Here is a 7,247-nt window from a genome sequence, read left to right as displayed (position 1 = left end):
ATTTGCTCCAAATTTTAAAGTGCTAAATATTTTTATCTAGATGGAGCAATATCTAAAACTCGATAGGTTTTTAAAAATTTTAAATGAACTTTATTGTTGTCCATTAATTTGGGATTAAATTACATGTTACTTGTCGTTACATTGCAAGTTAAGCTTTTAAAGGATTTTTTGAATTATGGAATAATATTATTGTTTTATGTGGCAATTATGTGCATTTTTTTGTTTTCAAAACAAGTGGAAAGCAATAAAAAACAAATGGAAACTAGGAGGAATTAAAGAACACTACCACCTTTGTTATTTGTAATTGTGGTGTTTAATAGTATTTAGTGTCTAAACACTTTAAGACAACTATAAGGGGTTTCAAATACTTTTAGATACTTAGTAATTACTTTTTTGGCGGATTGACATTTGGTATGATTTGAAGTACAATGTCTAATTTGCTTACAATTGAACATTTTTGACCAATGAAATTATTTTTTAGAACACTTTTTCCTCATATTATTTATTGTAGCTGATACTAATGAGCCTTTAAAGAGTAGTATTATTTACATTGTAGAATCATTATTTGACTTGGTGATATACTAGACTCAAGTGATGTTTGCTAGTTTGGGTGGAATCTTTTATAGAACAGTGCTATGCAATTGTGAATGATTTTGAGTCATGGAATGTGTAGTTGTGGAATTTTCAAAGTCGTTGTAACAACTTATAAAAGATGAGGAGTCTGATAATCATAAATTGCATTCTGCAAATAAATAAGAGAAAAGGAAAAATAATGAGCGATTCGAATGCAATTTTAGTAGCAGGTGGATTAGTTGCAATTTTAATTGGTGCAAATGTATATGTTGTTGCATGCAATATATTTGTTCAAATCCGAAGAACAATGAATGACTTTCAAAGGCTAACATGCAAGATTTTTTTTTTTTGTGATTTAGATGTTAAAGTTGTTGATTCACTATGTCTCAAGTGAGAAAGAATTTCTACATACTGTAATGTTAAAATCAGGAGATATTAAATGCACCTGTAAATCTCATAGTCATTTTTGTTGTGTATGTCTACTTGGAATATGTATTCCAAGATGAGTGGCTATGGAAGCTTTAATTATTGCATTTCTAGGCAATTTTGGTGCAATATGTTTTGTTTAATTTGGCAAATTTATTAAAGTAAATATCCAGTTTAATGTTGTTATAGAACTATGACTAATATTGAGTGATGGTTTTTATTTGCAATTACTTTAGCCATGTGTGGCTAGAATGTTATTTGTTTAGTAGATAACGGTTTCAATGTCTAACGAACAATATGGTAATAAGTTAGTCTGCCCACCTTGGTTTGCAATTTAATGTAGTTATAGTTCTATGATTGCAATTGAGCAATGGTTGCTTATTTGTTATCTTAAATTAGAGTTGTTTATTATAGAAAGCTATATTGTAATTTTTTTTCAAGCTAATAATTGGATTCTATTTGATTTAGACATTTTGAAACAAATTTACAGTTGTTCTAAAAAATTCTTTACAAAATTTTGGAAATTAAATATTGTGTTTAGAAATTTATTAAAATGGTAATAATGCTTTTGTTATTGTTATTTTAAATTTCATAAATGTATTTAGTTTTAAATTATGTTTCAATTGCAAAAAAATGCAATCTTCAAGATTCCTTATGACATTTTCATCCACTCTTTTGTCACAGTGCTAGGTACTCATTTTCGTAGTATTGTGAAACAAAAAGCAAGGAGAGAAGATAATTACAAAGACAATGTAGGCCCAACAACCATTGATGGAAGAGGATGGCGGATGCGGATCTCAGGGTTCTGTCTCGCATTCGCGGCCACATTCTGCAAGTGCTTAAGATGGAGAAGTGTTTGGGGTTTTCCACGTGCGGGCTCCTCGAAGAGGCATGCTCTTGCAGGAGCGATCTGGTAGCCAGAGGGAAGAAGGCACAGAAGGTGAATCTCGATCTGCAGCAACAACAACAGGTAGCAATGGTTACAATGAACACTTCCATTCACACCTGCAGAGATTAGTTCAACATGCCCTGCTCTCTCTCATGCTGGATATCATGCAATGTCTCTCTTGCTGGCATTGTCTACAACACAACAATGCCCAGATCCGCCACAGATACCACAATAACGCTCTTACTGCAAACAGATCTGGCCATGCATCGGTCAGATCTAGAGTCCTATGTATTTTTAGGCACATTTTCGGAAGCAGCTCACAGTATATTAACATTTTCGCCCCTCCAACAAGCGGATCTGCACCTATATGGGTTGGACCTGGTGATAGGCATACATCCAGACTTTTTTCCCAGAAGGGTTTCAAGATTTGATGACGAGGAAACTCCACCGCTCTCCTCACAGGTTGAAGACAAGAAGGGGGTAGGGCATCCTTATAAATCTAAGAGATTTGGTCATGACGACCCAACAAGGCTGCTTCAAGTAAAGGAGACGGAATCACATTGTCCAGATCTATTAGACACAACACCCCATCTATAAGATCTAGCACTAACAAGGCCAGATCTACCCCCATAGACCCAGATCTGATACAAATCTTCATTAAAAATTTGCAATGGAGGACTGTCTGCATGCGAATCTGGAAGGGGAGGATGATAGAGGAACTAAAGTATGAAATCTAAGCTCATACAAGTATTGTTGCAAGTATTCAAAGTTTGCTATATGCAGGGAAAATTATGCAGGATAATTACACTATATAGGACTATGGAATTGTCACAGATTTAACCATCACTCTAAATTTGAGATTGAGAGGAGGATGTTCTGGATCTAGCTCAAAGGGCAAGGTTTCTTTTAAAGATGCTGCCAAAGGGAAGGGAGAAGCCAACACCAAACCAACACCACCACCAAATCTACCTGGACCTTGCATAGTGGAGAAAAAATCATAGATCCCAACGTTGACAGTCTCTCTGCTGGAGGTAAATGAGCTTTGTGCAAATTTCTATACTAAGGTTGTCATATGCGAATTCAATGGTTTGTGGCCCAAATCAGATGCATTACATCAATGGATCTATTCCACATGGATTACAAATTGTGATATCCATTTGTGCTCTAACGGGTTTTCTTATTTTCAAATTCGACATAGTCAAATACAAGGAATATGCACTCAATGAGGGACCATGGTTCTGGGGCAATGCAAGAATTTTCATGGTCCCTTGGTTCCCAGGATTTGATGCCAATACCATGGCGATATCTAAAATACCTGTTTGGGTCAGGTTGCACAATCTCCCATTACATTTCATGCTTGCCAAAGTATTAGAAGGAATGGGGAATGCATTAGGAAAATTTCTTAAGACAGATGAGGAAAGAGTATCAAGAAGCATATTCACTTTTGCCAGAATATGCGTTGAGGTAGATCTTAGTCAAGGATTACCTGATAACATTAATCTAATCCATAACCATACACAATGGAATCAACCACAAGATTATGAAAATACAACATTCCGATGCCGTGGATGTCAACAAACATGTCACCTTCTCAGCACTTGCCCACATGCTAAAAAAGACACCAAAAGAAACAAGAAACCATCACATAAACCAAAAGGTTGGCAACGCACAAAGCATCCAGATGAAACAACAGAAGAAGAGGAGACAACAAAGAACACTGCAGACAATATGGAGCATACTGTACAGATTAATCCACAGAAGGATAATACAGAGCACAACTCAGCATTAATTCAGCAAACCAGTAATCCTCCGCAGCAGCACGAGCAACACACAACAGAAGTCAGTGGCAACAAACAATTACATGGTTCAAAAGTATCTGACTTTGACAAATAAGTACAAGATAATATCAATGAGAATCAAATGTCTATTGTAACATCCACTCCCAACATTGGTGATTGGCAAAAAGTGGAAAAAAGAAAGGTAGGAAAGAACATATTAATTTTTTATGGATTCTGAGAAATCAGAACCTGCTATTGTTGCATATTCTCTTTAGCATCCACAACATGTAATTTTGATCATTTTTATTGAATAAAATTACGATTTTTCCACAGGAAAAAAATTACAAAGACAATGTAGACTAGATAATACATGAGGTTTGCCCACGGGGCTTTAGATTGACGGTGAATGGGTGCACTGTTAAGGCACTCCTTGCAATAGGTCACTAGTTCAAATACCCCGTGGGTGCTTACCTACCAAAAAAAAGAAGATAATACATTAGGTCTAAAAATTTCGTAGTATCATATATGTTGATTGGACATTCAATGCAATCCATGCTCTTAATGCTATAAATCATTGTCACTTTTGGGCAAATTGTCAGTTCATCTCAACATACTTTATGGCAACAAATAGTAGTTTTGCGTTGAAAAAGGATCAAAATTGCAAGAAATCGATCACATGTTATCTATATACAATCTACATAGATTAGAGCATTTCTTCTATTATCATGGTGGCTATTTATTTGAATCATTTGTTGTTTTTATTCACTTTCACTAGAGTTCAGTTGAAATACGACATGAAATTGTAAGCCACTTTCGACTTTGCTTATCTCATGGACATGATGTTGCTTTGCATTCATTGCCTACATAATTGGCTCCTAAATACGTTCATGGTCTTCATATTGTTAATTATCTTGAAATGTACTTGAAACGATTGTGTAAATCTTCTTCTGTTTGTGCTTGAACTATAATTAGCTTATGGGGGGGTTCATTTTGTATCAAATGGTTCTTCAAGTCATTGTTAGTTTCGTTCAATGTTTGGATATTTACAAATGGCCAAGTATATCTACAGTTAAATTTAGACATTCATGGCTATCAATGTAATATTTTTCTACGTAATTAGCATCCTCCATGTGGACATTTTGAACCACTGATGCTACATAAAATAGTAGATAGTGCAAGTTTAGTAAGTAGAACGATTGGCCCATGGATTTTCCCATATCAATTCTCATATCGGCAGTTTGACACATTGTCAATTGAGCAAATATTATTTGAACGAGGTTTCATGATCTATTGAAAAAAATTCAATCTCTGTGATGACTCTTTATTGGAGTCTATTTTCACATTTGCACAATGGTTTGATATATCTAATATCAGAAAAACAATTGCACAAACTTTTATAATTGTTTCATTTGCAATAACGATAAAGCTATCAATTTCTTGCAACAACACCTAAGTGCTAAAAACATTGAACAAGAGCAATTTATCAATGATTGGCAAGCTTATATTATAAATCTATCAATTCCATATGCATATGGATATATAGAGGGAAAATGTTTTGCAATACAATGGATATGTGAACTCCTTGAGGTTAACATATATATCTGGAATATAGAAACAAAAGATATTTCCTTGAGATTCTATTCATAAAAAAATTGCTCCAAAGTCATGTATCTTATGCATATACCAATATCTACAACACATGCACATTTCCATGCAATTTTGGAAATTCAGAATGTTGAGAATATTGGTAACATTGAAAATTCAGCACACATGCTCCAAGGAATCTCAGAAAGAGATAACTACAAGCCAACTTCAAGTGTACCTTGTAGATATCATGTTAGCAAATAATCTAGGTTTACTAGATGTTCTACTCAATTGAAACATTTGCCAATTAACAACATAGTGTCAAAAAAAAAATGTTATAGTATCAAAGGATTCCACGTCATCAAATGGGGACAATAATCCTTTTTCAATGGAGACGTAAAATAACAAAGAAGTCTCCACTTCTTTTTCCAATTCCTATAGTAAGCGGTACACTCACTTACATTAATTGTAATATGCAAAAAGAGCAGAAGGTGTTATAATACAAGAAACACAAAAGCAACATGTAAAGCCAAATAAAACAATATGGCATATTTGCAATCAATCCAAGACACGCCTACATATGCATTTTGCATTTGTGATATATTGTCCTTTGGAAAGGACATGCAATCTATTAACAAAGACATATTATCTACTATTTGTTATCTGACGCTTGCTTCATAGTTCAAAACCATTAAACTCAATGAACAAATATGCAAATCTTGTAACAATGCAATACTTAATGAAAAAGTCACTACATTTGCATCACCTCTTTATATTTGACGAAATGAAAAACTGATGTCCATTGCACAATTGACATATTTGGAAGAGAGGTTAGTGGCACCAAAGATGGATTTTGCACAAATAAGACAACTTGGCTACAAAATATCACAAATTGGATTAACAGGAACAATCATAAATGTTCCTTCTAGTCTAGATGGAATTCAGAGAGCATTGCCTAAAGAAATTGATGACACTATGACAATGGGAATTATGCTAAAAAGAAAATTGGAATACAAGAGTGCTTATTTGTCTCAAAATTTTTGACCCAATAAAGTGATGTGTTCATTACATGACTTGTGAAACACATCTCTATACAAAATGAAACAAATATAAATAAACTGTGAATGGAAAGAACATTTCGATCACAATAGACAAGATCATTAGAACGATAAGGGTTGTTCATACTCCATTACAGAGCAAAATTTTAGAGAGATTTCGGTGAAGGATTTTATTATGGTCTGCGGTTGGAAGAAGTGTGAGAAGGGGAAATGGAAGCCTAATAATTATCGAGGGAAGAAGGAAGAAAATTGAAGCTCTTAGCTTCATTTTCTTGGGTCTGTTTTAAGGGTGTTTTTGTTGTCACATATGCGTAGAAGGAGATCACCTACTACAGTAAGGTCGAGAGGAATTACGGTCCTCTTAGATAAACGATTTGGAAGAAGAACAAGTCTAAGAGGAAGTCGAGGCAAGCTAGAAGGAGTCCCTATGCAAAGGAGGCTGGAACTAATGAAGGACTAGGAAGCGAAGTTGAAGGGTAGCCAAAAAGAAGGAAGGAGAAAAAGTTTGACTAGTGTTGACTTAGGCTCGGAAGAGAAGTAGAGAAAGAGAACTTGTGTCTTGGTATTAGAGAGGAAAATAGGTCAAGGGTCTTGGTCTTGGTATTTGTCAATTGGTATCTCTATAAGAAGGTATCTCTATAAGAAGAAGAATTTGTTCGGGTTTTCCTCTCAAAGAGTGAGAGGTTTTGGCCCTGGATGATAGCCTATATTCCGTGTCTCTTGTTTCTTTATGGTTTATACATTGGTAGTTGTTTGATGAAGAATAACACTAATAACCTAAGTATAATAAGATCCTAAACTAAAGAAGTAAAAAGTACTCACAAGAAGTTACTAATAGAAGAGAAATCACTTAATCTCTATGCCCTAGATTTCTCAACAATATTGAGAAAATAATATGAACAATTTAAATTTCTATTGATAGATGTGTCTTCATTAATT

The sequence above is a fragment of the Pinus tabuliformis genome, chromosome 1_2, assembly GCF_031772625.1.
Source record: "Pinus tabuliformis cultivar Carrire ecotype Pingquan chromosome 1_2, CPIR1, whole genome shotgun sequence".
Taxonomy (NCBI): domain Eukaryota; kingdom Viridiplantae; phylum Streptophyta; class Pinopsida; order Pinales; family Pinaceae; genus Pinus; species Pinus tabuliformis.
Note: the sequence above shows the minus strand (reverse complement) of the source record.